This window comes from Odocoileus virginianus, chromosome 10 (genome assembly GCF_023699985.2).
Source record: "Odocoileus virginianus isolate 20LAN1187 ecotype Illinois chromosome 10, Ovbor_1.2, whole genome shotgun sequence".
NCBI classification, from domain to species: Eukaryota; Metazoa; Chordata; class Mammalia; order Artiodactyla; family Cervidae; genus Odocoileus; species Odocoileus virginianus.
Window position 1 is genome coordinate 64,523,456 of NC_069683.1, and position 20,260 is coordinate 64,543,715.

Below are 20,260 nucleotides of genomic sequence, written 5' to 3' on the forward strand. Positions count from 1 at the left end.
ACTTTCCTAAATTCATTGATTAGCTCTAGTAAATTTTTGGTGGTGTTTTTATAGTTTTCTATGTATAATATCATGTCACCTGCAAACAGTGAGAGTTTTACTTTTTCTTATCTAGTCTAGATTCCTTTTATTTCCTTTTCTTCTCTGCTTTCTGTGGCTAGGACTTCCAAAACTACATTGAAAAATCATTGTGAGAGTGGGCACCCTTGTCTTGTTCCTAATTTTAGAGGAAATGCTTTCAATTTTTCACCATTGAGAATATTGTTTACTGTGTATTTGTAATGTATGGCCTTTATTATGTTGAGGTAGATTCATTCTATGCTGATTTTCTGAAGAATTTTTAAGCATATATGGCTGCTGAATCTTGTCAAAATATTTTTCTATATCTATTGAGATTATCATATCAGTTTTATCTTCTAATTTGTTAATATGGTACGTCACATCACATTGATTTATTTGCATGTATTGAAGACTTCTTACATCCCTGGGATAAACCTGACTTGGTCATGGTATATGATCCTTTTCATGTGTTGTTGGATTGTTTCCTAGAATTTTGAGAATTTTTGCATTTGTGTTCATCAGTGACATTGGCTTGTAATTTTCTTTTTTTTTTGGAATTGAGCATACATTTTACAGTGTCTTTCATATGTTTTTATTTGTTGTATAGTTCAACTTTCAGAAAAAAAAAGTAAATTCCTATGTGTCCATTTTTTTTCTTAAAGATTTGAGCTTTATTTCTAACATTGGTATGTTAAATCATGTGCATTTGTGTATGTGTATTTTTTTCCATTTTTGTTTTGCTTATATTCAAGTGTTTTGTCCATTTAGAATTTTGTGAAACTCATTTTTATATATGTTACTAGCTAGGTGATACTTTATGTTCTGTTGTGCAAGCAAAATTAGTATCTGCCATTTTTCCATTGTGTCAGTTCCCAGTAGGTAGAATTTTTTGATATTTTGAGTTCTCATATGTTTTTTTATTTTCTGTTTTTTCTATTTTAACTGACATATGTATATTTCTAATGTGTGTACTAATATTATATACTTGGGATAGTGAACATGTCGTGTACTAGGGTGACCAAGTTCCCTCCCAATGTCCCTCCCAGTGTTTCTCTTTTCAAAATTACCTTTGTAAATAAGTGTGATGTGCACATTAAAAATACAAAGATAGGACATGAAAGAATAGGAGTATGTATGTCTTCCAATCTATTATGGGAAGGGACTGAAGAAAATATTATAGAATCCTACTGAAGTCAAGAAAAGAGAAAATAAAAAGCACAGAGACATCACATAGCACAATAAATACACAAACCAGATGGTTTCTAATCAGGAGTTTATGAGATAAATTGATTTGGAGGATAGATATGAAAAGTTAATTATGTAAGTAACAAGTTTAACAGAGGTGAAGGAATAGGTGGATCAGAGACAATACTGTCTATATATTTAACTGTTATCACTTGATCTATTTGACTACCTTCTTTTCCTCCAGCACCTGGCCATAGAAAGTTCAGAGTATATAATAGTCAAATTTCTAAGCACATATGGAATATCTTTAAAATCGAAAGCACACTACCACAAGCAATTCTTAACAAATTCCAAAGAATGAGTCTTATATATATATATATGTTATTTGACCATAGTATTATAAAATTAGAAGTTTTATAATTTCCACTCAAAACTTACAGCCTATAGCTGTAACATACTAAAACAGGTTTGAAACTATATGCATATATAAGAAAACATGTAAGCATTTTTATAAATTATTGCATGTCAAACTCTTAGGTGCTAATTTCTGTGCAAGAAAAAAAAAGTTATTGCCCCAAATTTGAAATCCTCTAGTTAATTAAGAAAGAAGATCTGGAATACATAAATTCAATTTATAAATTTTTAGTATTTCCATTCAAAAATACATGAAATTCAGAAAATTTGACATATTTTCTCCCTTTTTTTCACATCCACAATGTAAAGATTATCTAAAAATTATACAAAATTCAAAATGTAGAAAAACAAATTATTCAGTAAAATAATATTTTTACAGTTTTACTCCAAGAATATAATTGAATTATATGTTCTTCTTTGCCCACACTTATGTTTTTATTTCTTCTTTCTAATGAGTCTGTCATTCCCAGTTCTTTGAGTGGAAGCAAGATTGGATTTAAGACAAAGGGGAGTCTTAAGTTCAATTCTCAGTTCCACCTCTTAATTATTGAGTGACATTTAGCACAAGAATTCACTTATATAATTCATTAACTTCTAATTTTAAAGTAGATGTTATTATAAAACTTTGGTTATTATAATGTAAATGAAATAATTTGTCTAGTAAACATTATTGCTTAAGGCATACTACATGGTTACAGATGGACTTTCTCTCATCTCTGATTGGTGAAAGCATTTATTTTTAAAAACTAAAATTTGTCTTTCTTTGGTTTACTTCATTCAGTAGGACAATCTCTAGGTTCATCTGTGTTGCTGCAAATGGCATTATTTTGTTCCTTTCAATGGCTGAGTAATATTCCATTGTATATATGTACTACATCTTATTCCATTCTTCTGTTGATGGATAGTTAACATTATGTGGAATCTTAAAAAGAAGGTAGAAATTAAGTTCTGTGAAACATAAATAGAGCTACAGATGTAGAAAACAATCCATGATTACCAGGGAGGAAAAAGGGGGAGGGATAAACTGGGAGACTAGGATGACATATATGCACTGCTGTATATAAAATAGATGACTAAATAGAACTAAGGATCCACTGCATATCACAGAGACCTCTACTCAGTACTCTGTGTAGTGGCCTCTATGGGCAAAGAATCTAAAATGAATGAATATATGAATATATATAACTGATTCACGTTGATTTTGATGTACACCTAAACTGACACAACATTGTAAATCAACTATAATCTAGTGAAACTTGAAAAAAGAAATTTTATGTTCCTGCTTTTATTGAGGATTCCACAATGGCTTTCTTTGCTTCTTCTCTCCACACTTCAGGAAAGAATGAAAGTTTCTTCTCCTCACCCCCACCATGTCATCTTACTCTCCTTGAGTGTTCATTTTCTTTGCACTTACCCCACATGGTTGTGCTAGTGGTAAAGAACCAGCCTTCCAATGCAGGAGAGTAAGAGATGTAGGTTTGATCTCTAGGTGAAGAAGATCCCTTGGAGGAGGGCACAGCAAGCCATTCCAGTGTTCTTGCCTGGAGAAGGCTGTGGGCAGAGGAACCTGGTGGGCTACAGTTCATGGCATCACAAAGAGTCGGACAGACTGAAGCGACTCAGCACACACAGAGTTGCAGTGTTTGGTTAAATCTCTATGTTTCCCCATAATGGTGAAATCTTGAAGTATAAGCCTTATATTTATCAGTGTTAGATATAGGATTGTAAGACACAGTTCTATCAGTAAAGAGCTTACTGCTAAGAGAGTCAGTAATCTTGTTGGCTTAATAACATAGAGAATTTTGAGTACTTAGAGAATTTTGAGTACTCTGATGAACTTGGATTTCCTAGATTATAAGAAAGAGTGATTATACAGTATTTCTAGAACTATGACCCTGAGAGTCATAGTTTATATATATAAATAGTTTATATGACTATAAACCAAGGACACTGTTGCAGGCAAGCAAACATTTCAGATAAGATAAAAATAACATATTATTTTCCTAGTTAACCTGGTTATAGATACTCTATGCTAAATGATACTCAAAGAGAGGATGAATCAAGATGTTGAAAAAGACAAAACTGACAAAAATGTCTTATAAACTTTTTGCCATAAGATTTATAGTGGTTTAAGACTTTATGTTGAACATCCTGTGAATTGTAAAATATTGTAGATTTCCCTGCAAAGTGAATAAAAGGGAATACTTACTCTTTTGTAACTAATTTTAAACTAGAGACTATTTACAGTTTCTTGTTGAGGGGAAACATTGCTTTTTTGTTTGTTTTTGGTTGCTGTTAGTTTTATTTTATTGAATATGCCTCTGACAGATTTGATCTCAACATGATGCAGAGCTCTAAAAGTATAGCTGATTGTGACCTTGAATATAGTTTCAGTTATATTCTAGCTTGTATCCCCAACATCATCTATGATTTAGTGCATAGCAAGTGATTAATAATAGCTTATGAAAAGTATGAATTAAAGTATAAAGAAAGAGAGAAGCAGGAATGAGAGAAGTGGGAAATGGTACTGATGTTGATGATAATTACAAGGAAAGATAAGCTCAGAAAACAGGACCTGCAATTAAAGTTCACTAATGTCAATATAATAATTTGATGATGAGAATCTAGATCTAGAATGTTGGCATGAGAGTTTAAGCAAAAAAAGATGATATCAAACAGCTTTTTTCAAATAAAATTCAATAAGTCCTACTGAAGAATAAAGGAGGAAAAAGAAGTCAAATATAATTCAGTCAGTTCAGTTCAATCGCTCAGTCATGTCCAACTCTTTATATAATTACTAGGTTTCAATTCTGAGGGCTAGGATTGTGTGTGCTCTGATGACATCAGGTAAGATAAAACACAGACATAGAGAACAGACTTTATGGACATGGCTGGGGGAGAGGAAGGAGAGGGCAGGTGTATGCAGAGTAACGTGGAAACATACATTACCATATGTTAAATAGATAGCCAATGGGAATTTGCTGTATGGCTCAGGGAACCCAGATCAAGGCTCTGCTTGGTAATAAGCTAGAGGGGCATGATGGGAGGGAGGTAGGAAGGATGTTCATGTGGGAAGGGACATGGATAACCGTATGGATGATTCATGCTGACATTTTGTAGAAACCAACACAATACTGTAAAACAACTATCCTTCAATTAAAAATAAATAATATCAATCATAATAAAAGCAAAGTGAGCCCTGTAAGCATTTTGTCATTTAGTTTTATACTAAATTTACTCAAAGCTTAAATTATGATAGAAAATTTGTGGAAAATGGCTTTTGTATCAGTTATTGCTATAACAACACTATATGACAAACCATGAGAAATCTAAGAGCCCTAAAAAAGCAACCAGTTAGTCTCATACTTGCTTGTGTGGGTCAGCTGCAAATGAGCTGAAGTAGACTGATCTTACCTGTCTTTGGTTCCATGTTAGGATGTGCTCAGGTCTGATTCAGATGCCTCTTATCCCTCTGGGATCAGTAGGCCACTTGGGGCAGATTTTTCCATTGATACAGATTAGGGAGAGGGTGAAAAAGGACCCTTCCCCGTGGGCCTCCATTCTTGGTAGGTACACAAAGAGGAATCTGAAGCCTTATCCATGGCAGAAACAAGTCTACTAGGGAAGGAACAGGACGGACAGAAAGATCACCTCAAGAGAGAGGTGGGCCAAGCCACTAGAGGCACTGGTGCTGAAGTGATGAGGTACGGGGGAGTTTTGAGACAGCGTTTTATGTATTCATTTAGGCAGGCAGGGACTGACAGTTTTGATTGACAGTTGCAAGTTACTTAACAGTTTTTATTGCACATGCCTTTCCCATAAGTCAGTCTGTTATAATCAAATATATGTATGCGTAGTGTACTTATGAACCCTTAGTACGCTCCAAGCTGCCTAAGGTCACTTGAGGACACAACTGTGCATCCAGAGCCAGTTGCTAGAGTTGAAGTCCCAGTGGTCAGTTTGTATCCACTATGTGCTTAGGGCACATGTGCAGGAGTTGGAAAAGTCTCTGTGGTTATTTTGTAGCTTATCTATTAGCTCTCCTGGCCGCACTGTGGCTGTGTTAATAGAGAGTCAGACATGACTGAGCACACATGCACATTGCTGTTACACAGAAGAATCTTTGGGCCTTATGAGAGTTCAGTTTGCTTTATATACCACCTGACAGCAAAATATTGACTGACTGGTTTGTCTCTGAGATAGAAAATGCAGTCTAGAAGGTGTAGTGCACTTTATTTTTTAGGAGATTAATTCCTGAATATATAATATAGATTTCTCAGTCCCATTTTAAATTAGTACCAGATAATCAGTACAGTAGAATTTGCCATCTGAAAAACACTAATGATAAATCTTTTTGTAAACATGATCTCATTAAAAGAAAATATTAACTGTAGTTGCAGAGTTTCATGTAACATCTCTTACAACAAAGGACATCTATATCATACCTCTAATGTTACTGTTATAACCTTAAAATGACATTTCACATTCAGAAACATGTCTTATAAAGATTATATATTAATTCAAAATAAATCTTTAATTATCTTCTAAATGGACAATTTTAGTTGAAAAAATTTACTGCAAAACCATGTCAATACAAATGAACTTCATAACAGTTTATAAAATCCATGATAAATATTATGTATATAGTTTTACATACTTTGGGGCGATCTCTGTGATCGCTTATGCAAAGGTGGTTGTTAGTTCTTTCTGATTCTTGAAATATAGACCATCAAAACTCAGAGATCTCACTAAGCAATATTTGCACTACATTTGTAAAGCAATATTTAAATGTCTGACAATACTGAGATAGAAAATCAAGTGTAGATGAGAGAAATACTCCAAGTTAATATAGCCTGTCATTATCTGCCTGAGATCCCTTTACCTAGATGTAACTAAGATTAGAATGAGAAGTCACTCATTCCTCTCTTCTTCCCCTGTTAAGAATGTTCATGTTATTGAACCTAATATTGACATACCTCCTCCCTGTAGCAGAACAATTAAACCAATTCTCAAAATAAATTTAACCTTTAAGTGAAATGGATAATACTCTTTTTTCTTTTGCTGTTTTGTCAGAAAATCATGACTAGCTTCTGGCCAAGACCAGAGTTCTGTCAGCATCATTATGTAACACCTGTGATGGGGGCAGAATGGAAAAGGTTTAAGAGCCAGAACAGAATATATAGCTGAAAAGTTTCTCTACAGTGTTAAATGTGCTGCGCAATTCCCTATAGTAAAGTAAATGGCCTGCAGTGAGGTCTGAAGGAGGCTCTGCTATGGCATGAGTATAGCCACATGAAAGCTGGCACAGAGGCATTCAGTCTTGAATCTGCTGTGCTTCAAAATATTAAGCCTGCAGTTGCTAGAAGCTTTTATTTCTGAGGCATTTTTAGCTCATCGTGCTGAACAGTTGTACTTTCTCAGCTTGATTGACATTCTGGAAAATATTGATCCGACAGTTTGGTGAACTTACATTCTGTTAAGTAAGTGTGCATCACATAACACAACACAAAGCTCACTCAGGCCAAAATGAAGAAAAAAAAAAAACACCTGCATTGTTAAAGAAAAAATTCATCTCTTCATATTTATTTTGAAAACCATGTAATAATTTAGAATTCTAAGTGTAGTCTGAAAATTTAGATTCTTTAGAATTAATTTGGAATAAATATCTGATGAACTCAAGCAAACAACAACAACAAGAAAAACACACAAGAAATCACTCTGTATAACGTTTTCCTAATTACTGAACAGCATCAAAATTTCCCATAGAAGTTTCTCCCAGAGGATCGCATTTTGTCCTCTGGGTGAGACATGTTATCATGTAAGGCAGCATTTCCCATGAAATGCTTCTTCGTTGGATTCATCTTTACAATAGAATAAGCTATTTGCTCTCAAGACCCAGAGCCCTGTTGCTGCCTTCCTGGGACTTTCTGTAACTTCCCAGGATGGGTAGAATCTGCTGTTCCTATAATCAACATCTTACTTCTTCTTTGTTTTCCCTTCTGTTTTGGGGTCATAGTCTCAAATTGCTTCCACTGCAAATGTGTATCAGAATTAAAAGGTTTCTGAAACCTCAGTTTTCTAAAAATCACTTTATCTTTTTATTGATTGTTTTTCTGGTTATAGCATTGTGGCTTGAAATCATCTTTGAGTTTCAGTTCTGAGTTACTCAGTGCTGTGTGAGGTCAAAGTGGCTTCTCTCTTGTTTATAACATATTCGCTTGTGAGTTCTCAAAATAGTCAAATCCTGTACACACCAATCAGTATAGCCACTTTTGATTTTCCAGTTTTTTTTTTTTTTTTTTTTTTTAGCAGAAGCCTTGAGCCCCTCTCCACTCTGGATTTCCCATCATTTTCCCCCTTTGTTTTCATTTTATGATGTCTTATTTTATGGGGAGAAAATTATATGTTTTCAGTTTATCATCTCTACCCTGAATTTTATACTGTTACTTGCTAAACTGGTATATTTAAAAACCATTCTTGGTAAATATTTAAAGAATAATTTCTTAGAAGCAAGATAATCAGATTCATAATGTGTGCTTACTTGTTTATGTTGTAGAACCAGTAATGCAGTAAAACTTCTGACCTGTGTGATATTATGCTTGCATATTTCTTATTTAAAATAAAAGCAGGCATACCTTAAATAAAATAGAATTTTAAAACACTGTTTCCAAGTAAGATGTTACATCATTCCACAGTCTCTGTTGGTTTTGGCAACTTGAATCCAAGACAAGGAATAAAACAAAACAAAACAGAAGAAATCTTTGATGGAGACTTACCATCACGAGTACTGCTCTCAAATAAGCTTACCCATAATATTGAAATTCCTCTCTTCTACTTCTGGAATCTTTTAATAGTAATGACTTGCTCTTAGACATACGGTTCCCTAAGGTTTCCTTTTACCAAAAGCAAATATTCATATTCCTTTTTCTGCCTACAATGTCTATAAACTCAGGAAAATAATGTTATTTGATTGACTCTCATCCAAGCAAATGCCCAGTTCATATCCTTATATTGATTTGTAAAAGATGACACTTCCTTTGTCAGATTCAGGATATTATTTATATAGCATCACCCCAGCACAGAGACAGGAGCTTTATATTAGTTGGTCAGAGATATAATTCATGTACAGGAATTTTAAGGCTGAAACTGAGTATTCAAATATCTTAAGAGATAACTGCTTCCTGAGGGTAAGCTACTCTCTCCAAATCCAAGTTTCATTAAGAGTGGTTGGCTACATTTTATCAATATATAATTCTGTTATAATAACTGAACTTTTTAAGAGGGAATTGCATATTATAGGAAGGGAAATATTTGATAATAGATGCACCTAGATTTAGATTTTAGGGTTCCTATTATTTATTGTTGTGAAACAAATTAGCTTAAAGCTGTGACTAAAAACAAACATAAATTATTATTTGTTTCCACAGGTTGATTGAACTCAGGTGGACAGCTTTTGCTTAGGGTCTGTCCTGCAGATGTGAGCAGGTAGCAGTTGAGGTTAGGAGTTTCTGAAGGCTCAGCTGAGCTGGACACAATGATCGCTCATTCACCTGGCTATCACTTGGTGCTGGCTTCTTGCCCCGTGGTCAGTTGAGGCAGGTGACTAGAGCATCTGAAAGTGACCTGCATGTGCCTTCCCATAGCAGAGGTGCTAGATTCCAAGGAAAGGGTCATAATGCCTGAAGAAAAAGTATTGCAAGAAACCCAAGAAGAAGCTGAAAAACTCCTTATGACCTAGCTTCTAAAGCCACTGAGTTGGACTCCCTTTGTTATACAGCAACTTCCCACTAGCTATTTATTTTACATATGGTAACATATGTTTCAATTCTTCTACAGTCAGTTTGTCCCACCCTCTCCTTTCCCCAGTGTCGGTAAGTCATCATGTGGCGGAAACTAAGACAACATTGTAAAGCAGTTATCCTCCAATTAAAAATATATTTTAAAAAGTCACTGATTATTACTTTGTCCATATTCTGATGGTCAAAAGGGAGTCAGAGGAAAATCTCATAGATTTAAAGAAAGACTATACAGAGTACTGATTCTCAGTGTTTCGGTACACTGATGGAAGGGAGATATTTTGGAGACCAGCTCCCCATAAATATTTAGAATAATTTACTAGAAACTGTTGGAGGATTATCCTTTGCTAGGGACTGGATGTTTGTAACCCACCAAATTCATATTCATTGATTCACATGATGAATCACCAATATTTAGTATTAGATATGGTTATTAGGATGAGGCTTTCATGGTGGGGGTAATTCTCTTGTGAAAGGAGGATTAATTCTCTTGTAAAAGGAGAAAGAGAGTGGAGAACTCTCTTTCTCTGCCATGTGATGACACAGTAAGAAGGCAGTCCACTGCAAGTCAGAATAAAGCTTTCACCAGGAGTCAAAATTCATCACCACCTTGATCTTGGACTCCCAGCCTCTAGAACTGTGAGAAATAAATTTATGTTATTAAAGTTAGCCAGTCTGTGTTATTTTGTTGTAATAGCCAGAGCAGACTAAGACATGCCACCTTAGGATAATTAGAGTACTCATGTTATAGCTCTTTTGAAATACCTTTCAGTGAATACTGGAAATTATCTATTATATTTATTTCAAACATTTAAAATTATTTAGCCTACTCCATCTGTACAAATAGTCACATTTAAATAGTACAGAATATCTGTGGATTTCCCTAGTGGCTCCGATGGTAAAGAATCTGCAATACTTGAGACCTGGGTTCAGTCCCTGGGTCAGGATGATCCCCTGGAGGATGGAATGGCTGCCCACTCCAGTGTTCATAGATACCCATAAAATTCCTCTCCAACTTTAGTTCCACTGCTCAGAGATAGCATTTTGGGTTATTTCTGATTTTAGCTTAAATTTCTTTACATTTTGATTGCTATATCATTTTAATTTCTACATTGCTAACATTAAAATCTTGAAATCAGATATTTAAATATCTTTCTTTTCCTTTTTTTTTTGCATGTGGTAAGAAATAAATTGATTTTTATTAATGGAAACTTTCTGTTTTTTAAATTAATTAGGTACCATTTTATTCTCATTTTACACAAGTGGGGGTTGAGGTCCAGAGAACCTTGACATTAGTCATCGTTCAGTCACTCAGTTGTGTCTGGCTCTTTGTGACCCCATAGACTTCCTTGCCATGCCTACCTGTCCATCACCAACTCTCAGAGCTTGCTCAAACTCATGTCCATTGCATCAGTGACATCATCTAACCATCCCGTCCTCTGTCGTCCCCTTCTCCCGCCTTCAGTCTTTCCCAGAACAGGATTTTTTCCAGTGAGTCAGCTCTTTGTATCAAGTATCCAAGGTTTTGGAGCTTCAGCTTCAGCATCAGTCCTTCCAGTGAATATTCAGGGTTGATTTTCTTTAGGATTGACTGGTTTGATATCCTTGTCAAAGTCAGTAATCTGTTCAAACCTAAGCATTGGGCTCCATCACACATACTTTTAACCCTGAACCAAACATCCCATTTCCCAGGAAGGAAGGAAACAGACATTCTGAGTCAGTTAACTTTTCTACAGTTCCATAGGTAATATGTGTCAGAACAAGAGTTTGAGCAAGGGGCCTGATCATGAGCCCACCCTCTAAACTGTACTATACAGATGATAAACGTTACCCTAGGTGGTGCTCACAGAGTCTGTATGAGGTTACTGCCATTATGCCCATTTCACAATGTTGAACTTCAAAAATGCTGGTAAATTTGCCCACATGGGGGTTAATTTTCTCATGGGCAGATCATAAATGACAAATCTAAGTTATAAGTCCAGATTTTCTGACTCTTAAGTTCAGTACTTGTTTGTTTATATTCTTCAACTGCCTCTATTGTCATTCAAAATTTTCAATGCTGTTTAAACAAAACACAGGGACTATTTCCTACTCTGTTCATTTCATGTAATTCAAGAACACTTTTCCTACTTACTAGGTAGTTTCCATAATTATCACTGTATTGGCACTGATAGCATCCAGTGGTGATAAATCATAATGTATTTCAACACTGTGTTCATTTATTTCTTTTATATTTTATCTACTATTTTTAAATTAATTTATTTTAATTGGAGGATAATTACTTACAATATTGTGATGGTTTCTGCCATACATCAGTATGAATCAGCCACAGGTATACATGTGCCCCTTTCATCCTGAACCCACCTCCCACCTCCCTCCACATCTGGTCCCTCTGGGTTTTCCCAGAGCACTGAATTTGGGTGTCCTGCTTTATACATCAAACTTGCGCTGGCCATCTCTTTTACATATGGTAATATACATTTTTTTCAATGCTATTTTCTATCATCTTACCCTCACCTTCTCTCACTGAGTCCACAAAAGTCTGTTCTTTACATCTGTTTCTCCTTGGTTACCCTGCATGTAGAATGATCAGTACCATCTTTCTAAATTCCATATATATATGCACTAATATAGGCTTCTTGGGTAACTCAAGCAGTAAAGAATCTGCCAGCCATGCAGGGGACATGGGTTTGATCCCTTGGTCAGGAAGATACCCTGGAGAAGGGCATGGCAATCCACTCCAATATTCTTGCCTGAAGACCCCAAGGACAGAGGAACCTGTTGGGCTACAGTTGATGGGGTCGCAAAGAGTTGGACACAACTGAGCTACTCAAACACACACAGATATGCATTAATGCGCAGTATTTGTTTTTCTCTTTCTGACTGACTTCACTCTGTATAATAGGCTCTAGGTTCATCCACCATATTAGAACAGACTCAAATGTGTTCCTTTTTATAGCTGAGTAATATTCCATTGTGTATATGTACATCAACCTCTGTATCCATTCATCTGCCAGTGGACATCTAGGTTGCTTGCATATCCTAGCTATACTTTATAGTGCTGCAATGAACATTGGGTATATGTGTCTCTTTCAGTTCTAGTTTCATCAGGGTGTATGCCTAGCAGGGGGATTGCTGGGTCATATAGCAGTTCTATACCCAGGGTTTTAAGGAATCTCAACACTGTTCTCCGTAATACGTGAATCAGTTTGCATTCCCACCAACAGTGTAAGAGGGTTCCCTTTTCCCACATCCTCTCCAGCATTTATTGTTTGTAGATTTTTGCTGATGACCATTCTGACCAGCGTGAGATGATACCTCTTTGTGGTTTTGATTTGCATTTCTGTAATAATTAGTGATGTTGAGCATCTTTTTAGGTAATTCTTAGTTTTGTTTGCTAGTATTTCCCCCCTTTCTGAGAACTGTCTATTCACCTTGCTTATAGTTTCCTTCATTGTGCAAAAGCCTTTAAGTTTAATTAGGTCCTATTTGTTTATTTTTGTTTTTATTTCCATTACTCTGGGATCTTGCATGATTTATGTCAGAGAGTGTTCTGTCTATGTTTTCCTCTAGGATTTTAATAGTTTCTGGTCTTGCATTTAGGTTTTTAATCCATTTTATTTTTGTGTATGTTTTTAGAAAGTGTTATAGTTTCATTCTTTCATACATAATTGACTAGTTTTCCCAGAACCACTTGTTGAAGAGACTGTCTTTTCTCCATTATATATTTTCGCCTCCTTTGTCAAAGATAAGGTATCCATAGATGCATGGATTTATCTCTGGGCTCCATTTTGTTCCACTGATCTATATTTCTGTCTTTGTGCCAGTACCATATTATCTTGATGACTGTAGCTTTGTATTATAGTTTGAATTCAGGAAGATTAATTACTCCAGTTCCATTCTCTTTGTCAAGATTGCTTTGGCTATTTAGGGTCTTTTGTCTTTCCAAATGGTGAAATTATTTGTTCTAGTTCTGTGAAAAATACTGTTGGCAGTTTAATAGCAACTGCATTGAGTCTATAGATTGTTTTGTATAGGTTGCTCATTTTCACAATATTGATTCTTCCAATCCAAGAACTTGGTGTATGTCTCCATCTATTTGTGTCATCTTTTAGTTCTTTCATCAATGTTTTATAGTTTTCTGTATACAGGTGTTTTCTTTCTTTAGGTAAATGTATTCCTAAATGTTTTATTCTTTTTGTTGCAGTGTTGAATGTGATTGTTTCCTTTAGTTCTCCTTTTGATATTTCATTGTTAGTGTATAGGAATACAATGGATATCTGTGTATTAATTTTATATCCTGCAACTTTACTATATTCACCGATTAGCTCTAGTAATTTTCTGGTAGCATCTTTAGAGTTTTCTATGTAGAGGATCATGTCATTCACATACAGTGAGAGTTTTACTTCTTCTTTACCAATCTGTATTGCTTTTATTTCTTTTTCTTCTCTGCTATGGCTAGGACTTCCAAATCTGTGTTGAATAGTACTGGTGAGAGTGGGCTCCCTTGTCTTGTTCCTGGTTTTAGAGAAAATGCTTTCAATTTTTCTCCATTGAGGATAATGTTTGCTGTTGTTTTATTGTATATTGATTTTACTATAAGTGATGTCACAAGAAGGAGATCTGTACAATATCATATTTCTTTTAAGTGTTTCTTCAGGAATAGTTAAGTACAGCTTCTGTCATTTTGTTGAGTTTTTTAAAAATGATTCAACCTTATGCAATAGAGCATCACCTCCTTGCAGACAACAACAGACACATTCCCTGCAGCCCTCCCTGTGTGAGCTGCCTGGAGTGATCTGAATTTTTCTACTCTACTTCTGCTTCAGAGGCATTTGACAAATAAAGTTATACCACCCACTTACTGGTAGAGTGTCCATTAGCCAGAACATGGCCTTCTGTCTTTTTCTAACAATTTTTCCCAGTGACTCAGCAGATAAAGAATCTGCCAGCAATGAAGGAGACAGGGGTTTGATCCCTGGGTCAGGAAGATCCCCTGAAGAAGGAAATGGCAACCCACTCCAGTATTCTTGCCTGAAAAAATCTCATAGACAGAGGAGCCTAGCAGGCTATAGTCAGTCCATGGGGTTATGTGAGTCAGGCAAGAATTAGCAGCTAAGCAACCATTAGAATGATAGTCTGAAATCCCATGGGGATAAGCATTGTATTTTTAATTATTTTCTTCACAGTAAAGAGAACTTTGTCTTTGGTAAAGATATTTTGTACTTGTCTTATAGTTATTTACCTAATCATTATTTCCTCTTTCATTAACTGGATTGCTCTTCTCTATTTTGTTTTTCTTTATGTATTCATTTCTTTTCCTATGTATTATCTATTGTAAATAGAAGCATATTATCAGGTTAGTAATTTTTTTATTTCAGCAAGAATTTTCATGATTTGTAAGATGTATTTTTTGCTGATTTGTTCATTTATTTATAGTATATTTTTTAAAGATGCAATGCCTTCTTGAATCTGCATATAAAATTTCAAATGACTTTTGTTGTTACTAGTTTCCTTCTGTGCCCTAACTTGTTTCCTCTAGTGTCAGTTTAATTGAAAATTTATTTTTAATATTTTTCTGTGATGTGTCTGCTTTTATGTCTTCTGACCTTGTATTGTCTGTTCATTAATTATAATACACCACCTAGTGCTGGTTTTCTTTGGCCTTGTGAAAGTAGATCTATTTCTAAAAGGTATCTTTATAAATGGAGCATCTTCCTGATAGGAGATTTATATAGGCGAAGAGAACTTTTCACTATCCACAGATGGTTTGTCTTTGTTCTTTTAAATAAAAATACATCTTGCTTTGATTTTATTTCTGTGTTTGTTATTCAGTCTGCGGTTAAATAATGGCCTGCATGTGCTTTATAAGATAGAAGATCCAGTTCATCAACAAATTTCCCTTTTTGTACTCTGATTTTTCCATATGTGTGTGTGTGTAATTTTTAAAAGACTTAAAAATTACCAAGATTTCCCTAAATGACCTTACTATAATTTTAACTAATAGTCTTTGCAGACTTCAGAGATTTGTCTTTGTATTCTACATGTTTGCAGGTTTTCATTCACATGTTGAAATCTCTTTCACTGAAGTATGTTTAACAAAGTCAAAGAAAGATTTTGGAATGTAGTTTAGGATACAAAATTGTTCATTCAAATTGTTTGCTACGAATTACTTTCATATGTGACAAAGTATATATAAAAACAAAACAAAACAAAAACTAACAAATAAACCAAAGCAGAACTCTAGCCTGTTTAGTAATTTCCTAGAAGACATCAAATTACTGTTTTCATTCAGGTCAGGAAGCAACAGTTAGAACTGGACGTGGAACAATAGACTGGTTCCATATAGGAAAAGCAGTATGTCAAGGCTCTATATTGTCACCCTTCTTATTTAACTTCTATGCAGAGTACATCATGAGAAATGCTAGGCTGGAAGAAGCACAAGCTAGAATAAAGATTGCCGGGAGAAATAGCAATAACCTCAGATAGGCAGATGACACACCCTTATGGCAGAAAGTGAAGAGCAACTATAAAGCCTCTTGATGAAAGTGAAAGAGGAGAGTGAAAAAGTTGGCTTAAAGCTCAACATTCAGAAAACTAAGATCATGGCATCTGGTCCCATGGTAAATAGATGGGGAAACAGTGGAAACAGTGCCAGCCTTTATTTTTTGGGGCTCCAAAATCACTGCAGATGGTGATTGCAGCCATGAAATTAAAAGACACTCCTTAGAAGGAAAGTTATGATCAACCTAGATAGCATATTAAAAAGCAGAGACATTACTTTACGAACAAAGGTCCATCTAATCAAGGCTATGGTTTTTCCAGTGCTCATGTATGGATGGACTGTGAAGAAAGCTGAGCACCGCAGAATTGATGCTTTTGAACTGTGGTGTTGGAGAAGACTCTTGAGAGTCCCTTGGACTGCAAGGAGATCCAGCCAGTCCATCCTAAAGGAGATCAGTCCTGGGTGTTCATTGGAGGGACTGACCCTGAAACTGAAACTCCAATACTTTGGCCACCTCATGCGAAGAGTTGACTCATTGGAAAAAAACCCTGATGCTGGGAGGGATTGGGGGCAGGAGGAGAAGGGGAAGACAGAGGATGAGACGGCTGGATGGCATCACCAAATCGATGGGCATGAGTTTGAGTAAACTCTGGGAGTTGGTGATGAACAGGGAGTCCTGGCGTGCTGCGATTCATTGGGTTGCACAGAGTCGGACATGACTCAGCAACTGAACTGGACTGAACTGAAGTGGCAAAGGTGATAGTATAGCAGCTGAGCTATTTCAAATCCTAAAGGATGATGTTGTCAAAGTGCTGCATTCAATATACCAGAATTTGCAAAACTCACTAGTGGCCACACGACTGGAAAAGATCACTTACATTCCAATTCCGGAAAAGGGCAATGCCAAAGAATGTTCAAACTGTCGTACAATTGTGCTCATTTCACATGCTAGAAAGGTAATGCTCAAAATTCTTGAACCTTGGCTTCAGTGCTGCATGAATGGAGAAATTCCATATGTACAAGCCAGATTTAGAAAAAGCATAGGAACCAGAAGTCAAGTTGTCAACATTGTTTGGCTCAGAAAAAACAAGAGAATTATAGGAAAATAACTGCTTCATTGATTATGCTAAAGCCTTTGTGTGCATCACAACAAACTGTGGAAAATTCTTCAAGAGATGGGAGTGCCAGTCCACCTTATCTGCCTCTTGAGAAACCTGTATGCAGGTCAAAAAGAAATAGTTAGAACTGGACATTGAACAATGGACTGGTCCAAAATTGGGAAAGGAGTATGTCATGACTGTATATCGTCACCCTGCTTACTTAACTTAAATGCAGAGTACATCAGGAGAAATGTCAGACTGGCTGAATCACAAATTAGAATCAAGATTTCTGGGAAGAATATCAATTACCTCACATATGCAGGTGATACCACCTTAATGGAATAAAGTAAAGAAGAACTAAAAATGCCTCTTGGTAAAGATGGAAGAGGAGAGTGGAAAAGCTTACTTAAAATTCAACATTCAAAAAACGAACATCATGGCATCTGGTTCCATCATTTCATGGCAAGTAAATGGAGGATAAATGGAAACAGTGACAGATTTTATTTTCTTTGGCTCCAAAATGACTGCAGACGGTGACTGCAGCCATGAAATTCACTTGCTTCTGAGGGAAAAAAAGCTATGACAAACCCAGACAACATATTAAAAAACAGAAACATCACTTGGCTGACAAAAGTCCATATAGCCAAGTTTATGGTTTTTCCAGTAGCCATATATGAATGTGAGAGTTGGACCATAAAGGAGACTGACTGTTGAAGAATTGATGCTTTCAAAGTATGGTGCTGGACAAGAAACTTGAGAGTTCCTTGAACAGCAAGGAGATCAAACCAGTAAATCCTAAAGGAAATCAACCCTGAATATTCACTGGAAGGACAGGTATGCCTGGCATGCTCTCCTGTCCATAGGGTCACAAAGAATTGGACTTAGTGACTGAACAACAACAACATTTTCCAAGTAATTAGGTCAAATTATTTTTATCAATACAATAAAAATATTAAAAGACATAAAATTATTTTATGGCTATTATCCTTGTCCACCAGCAGTATTTTATGAACCTTTAATATAATTATTTTATTTGATTTTTATTTGAAATTTTATGTGTTGTAATGAGATGTCACAACTCTTCAGAATCTGGAATGGGGAAATATAAAATCTTTTTCTTTAGAAAAGTTGATGTAAATTGAATAATTTTGAGATATATAAAACTATTTGAAATACTGTAAAGAATAAAGGTCTGTAGGATATACCATGTGCAATAATTATAGCAATAGCTCTCAAAGGATTAAAGCACTAGAAGTTGTAGTGTACGAGTCTGCAATCAGGTAAATTAATCCTCAGAGGAGTCATGTACCAGTCTCGAGTAATCAGTAACGACTGTGTCATATTACTGAAGCACACTCCAAGAAGTAAATAGTTTCCCCTACCTGTTAATTGAACTACAACAACTGAAATTTATTAGCCTGTGACAAAAATTAAGGCCCGTGATCAATGGAAATCCAAGAGATTAAACTACAAAGGTAACACTACTATTATAAGTTTATCTTTCCTTTATTTTTCTAACTGTTTTAGTTATGTTTTTATGAGGCAAATTTTGCTAATAATATATTTTTTCATTTACCATGATAAAATAATTTCAAGTGCTTTAATAATTGAAGACATAGAAAATAGTTTTGTTATAATAAATATAAATACTTTGATAAAAGGATTTAGCTATATTTACACTTTTTTTTTTTTTTACTTTAGAAAAGCATCTTCCTTTTTAAGCAGTTTATAGTGTATGGCCATGTAACTCCGCATTTTGCCGAAACATATATAAACTGTATATAAGAGTAACATGGAAACTTACATTACCTTATGTAAAATAGATAGCCAATGGGGAATTTGCTGTCCGGCTCAGGAAACTCAAACAGGGGCTCTGTTTCAACCTAGAGAGGTGGGATGGGGAGGGAGATGGGAGGGAGTTTCAGAATGGAGGGGATATATGTGTACCTGTGGCTGATTCATGTTGAGGTTTGACATAAAACAGCAAAATTCTGTAAAGCAATTATCCTTCAATAAAAAAGAAATTAAAAAAAAAGTTGTACTGCAGTAAGTAATACTAAAAGCCTGGGTTAATAAATTTAACTGTGATTTGAGTTATTTGAAATGTCTTTGTTAATAATAATGTCCTTTCCAGAGCCATCAAATAATGTTAATTAAATCTCTGCTGAATTTCACAGTTGTGTTTAATTAGCTCAATCACTTTTGAAATGTACCAGGCTATAAAAAGAATGATCTATTGACAGAATGTTTAATGGCAAATTGTTAGCTGCCAGATTTGATCCCTGATTGTTAGATATGTGGAAACATAAAATGCATTAAAATCATTGCATTCATAAACAGGCTTTATAGATTAAGAGGTTAGTGCACGCAGTTCAAGTATTTTTCTCTCTATATCGGGAAGGAGTAATTACAAGATGACTTTAATGGTATATACTGAAGCTTTTCAATAAAGGAAGAAGTTACACCTGTAGTTTCACTGTGGTTATTTCACTGTTATTTCACTGTGGAAATACAGTTTTACAAGAAAGACTAATCTTTGGCAGTATAAAGAAGTACCATAACGTGAATATGACCTTTAATACTGCTTATGGGAAAGTTAAATTAATACCCTAAGGGAAAAATTACCCTAAGGATACCTCTTCTGTCAAGATTCATACTTATTACTAAACCAGCATAACAATAAATTATTTATTTATTGAACAAATTACCATAGGTTTACAAACAAGATTTCAATTAAAGTTCACTTCCCATGTTATTAGAAAGTAAGGTGGGTTTTTTTGCTGTATTTTGTGAAAACATAACTCCAAATTTATTTTTTTAACGGGTAGGAGTTATTTTGTTTAACGTAGGAAATCCTCAATTTTCAGATTATTGTTTAGGGTATGGTGAGGTGATATGGGATTCAAACATAAGACTATTATAATTATGTCAGTCAAACACAATTTTACTATCTAAATAGTTGACTTTGAAATTATTTTGGCTTTGAAATTATGACAAAATACAGTTCCTTCAGGGAAGTTATTTAAAAGTAGTGTGGAATAAAATGTTTATTATGGATTAAGAGAAACAACTGTGTTTATATTTTATAAATCAAACAATTACCATTAAGCACTTTCTTTATGTATCTTTATTTGCATGTCAAATTTAAATAGAAGGCAATTATATTTTAATAATATTTAAAATGTTATAATAAAACACTA

General features: G+C 34.9%; 1 protein-coding gene across 2 annotated transcripts in view; it reads left to right on the plus strand.

Annotated features, from left to right (window-relative positions):
- CNTN5 (contactin 5) overlaps nucleotides 1-20,260 on the plus strand; it is a 1,548,293-nt gene that overhangs the window by 168,027 nt on the left and 1,360,006 nt on the right. The gene's annotated exons all lie outside the window — the stretch shown is intronic.